Source organism: Octopus bimaculoides, chromosome 30 (assembly GCF_001194135.2).
Source record: "Octopus bimaculoides isolate UCB-OBI-ISO-001 chromosome 30, ASM119413v2, whole genome shotgun sequence".
Lineage (NCBI taxonomy): Eukaryota > Metazoa > Mollusca > Cephalopoda > Octopoda > Octopodidae > Octopus > Octopus bimaculoides.
The window spans coordinates 4,520,815-4,523,326 of record NC_069010.1 but is presented as its reverse complement, the minus strand read 5'-3'; the positions used below and the strand labels follow the sequence as shown (position 1 = coordinate 4,523,326).

Below are 2,512 nucleotides of genomic sequence, written 5' to 3'. Positions count from 1 at the left end.
GTTCAGTCCCACTGCGCGGCACCTTGGGGCAAGTGTCTTCTACTATAGCCTCGGGCCGACTAAAGCCCGTCGTATATATGTATATATCTGTGTGTCTGTGTGTATATGTTTGTGTGTCTGTGTTTGTCCCTCCAACATCGCTTGACAACCGATGCTGGTGTGTTTGCGTCCCCGTAACCTAACGGTTCGGCTGAAGACACCGATAGAATAAGTACTAGGCTTACAAAGAATAAGTCCTGGGGCCGATTAGCTCGACTAAAAGGCGGTGCTCCAGCATGGCCACAGTCAAATGACTGAAACAAGTAAAAGAGTAAGAGTATTTCAAAATTTAAATCCCATCCCCATCTCCTTAAATTTTCACTTTTTTAAAAACTTTTTTTGGGCGGAATACATAGAAAAATACGGAAATTATGACTGAAAAAAAAACAAACAAACGGGCACTTGCGAATATAAACAAAAGCGGACGATACAAGGGGCGGTAACTTGTATCAGATATTATTATTGATATGAGGGGCCCGACAATAACGTTTGCAAATTCTTGATTGCTTTTAATCAGATTTTTACTGAACAAACTGGTTAGGGTTAGTTTTAGGTTGTGTGCACTCGCTCTACCTTCGCCCATTTTATAACAGAAATAATTATAAATGAACAGAATAAATATGTTTAAGACGTATGCAAGTTCAAGCACTCCACAACAAATTTCTTGTCTTGATAGTAATCCAAATTTTCTACACCACTCAATAAGCCTTTTCCGTTGTTCCCAAATCTCTTCCGAGACGAAACAAGATAATGGCATTAAAAATTTCCCGTTCAGGCACAAAATTTGACAGAATAGTATATATTAGTTACAAACTGACTTAGAAAAACATTGTGAAACGGTCTTTATACAATTCGCAGACGACATTGCCGGGCCCCTTGTATCGTCAAAAATATCTGACTGGTAAAAATTAAATGAAGTATGCAAAAAATTAGGAAGATTCATCTATTTTTTAAATATTTTATACTAAATAATAAAACGGAAAACGGGTACTCTCGAATATAAACAAACGTTACAAAATTACTATTCTCACAACGAGGGATATTCAGCAAAAAGCCAGGAACTTTTCAGCACTCCCTCATTTATGTTTATATTTATTTATATATATATATATATATATACATACACAGTCACACATACTCATACACTCAGGATACAGACACACTAAAACACACACACACTTATAGGGACACTAACACAAACACAATGACATGAACATACATACACACACAGATACATTGACAGATATACTAATAAAGACAGACTCACACACACTAACAGAGAGATTACCATACACACACACACACACACACAAAGACATTAACGCAAACACACATACAGAGGATGATAAACGCAGACGCACACACGTGCACTAACACATACACACATTAATACAAACATACACTCACACACATACACATACAGCGAAATCAATGTAGATACACTAACGTAACGTATGCACATGCACACATTGTAACACATTAACACAAACACACGCAGTGGCAAATAAACGTAGACGCACTTAAACACACTAAGACTAACACACGTACACATATATTAACACCAGCACGCTACCATTCACACAAACCCACACATAGAAGCATTAACATCGACACACTAACACCACCACACAGTCCCCTCTCTCTCTCTCCTGTTAATCTAATATGGCGAAAGAGGTAGAAACACTCGGTAAGTTTCGAGCCATTTTATTTCCTATTTTAAAGCATTTCTCAGTCAATTTTTTTTCCTTTTCATCCACGTCAGATATATTCTGACTTCCTGTGTTGTTTTCAGGACATTGACTCGTCCTGTAGACATATATTTTAGACAATATTTTCATACCGATTGTCGCCTATTCTAACTACATCATCTAGGTTACTTTTCAAGAAGAGTGGTCCCGGTGCGCGCACTCGCAAACTCGCGCTAGCTAGTCGTGACTAGTCGATACTACAACGACCATCTAGCGCGAATGTGCAAAGTAAATATTTTTTTTTTTTGTTGAATGTTCCCCATCTTACTCTTAAAACGTCGTTTTATGTTCTTCCAGGGTGCATTTTGGTGTCATTTATTTTTTGTTAAAAAAATTATTTACTTTGTTTAGAAAAAAACGTGGTGGTCTTGTGGGTAAAGGCATATGTAGACACCAATAACAGGCACTGTCATGCTATTAGCTGTCAGAAGTGAAAGTGCTCACTGCTAGTGAAGTATCTGTCTGTCTGCCTGTCTGCCTGCCTGTCGATTCTTTGGCTACTGACAGCTAATACCATGACTGGCCGGAGCGAGCTGTCTGTCTGTCTCTCTCTCTATCTATCTATCTATCTATCTATCTATCTATTACTCGAAAGTTCGCGCGTCCTATTATTTTTAAACTTCAAACTTCATTTGTTTTCTATTTTGATAAATTCTCTCTGTTGAAAATTATATTTTTATATTTTAAATAATTTGCAATTTCAGGAAATATGTTTTTATATTAAA

The 2,512-nt window shown here is 37.1% G+C and overlaps 2 protein-coding genes across 3 annotated transcripts in view; one reads left to right on the top strand and one right to left on the bottom strand.

Moving 5' to 3' along the window:
- The window catches only part of LOC106877807 (zinc finger protein 271), a 22,341-nt gene that overhangs the window by 6,438 nt on the left and 13,391 nt on the right, over nt 1-2,512 (bottom strand). The window lies entirely within an intron of this gene.
- The window catches only part of LOC128251305 (zinc finger protein 271-like), a 5,157-nt gene continuing 3,669 nt past the window's right edge, over nt 1,025-2,512 (top strand). For both annotated transcript variants that reach the window (XM_052978196.1, XM_052978198.1), the window contains exon 1: nt 1,025-1,726. The gene's annotated coding sequence lies outside the window, so the exon portion shown is untranslated. The remainder of the gene's footprint in view (nt 1,727-2,512) is intronic.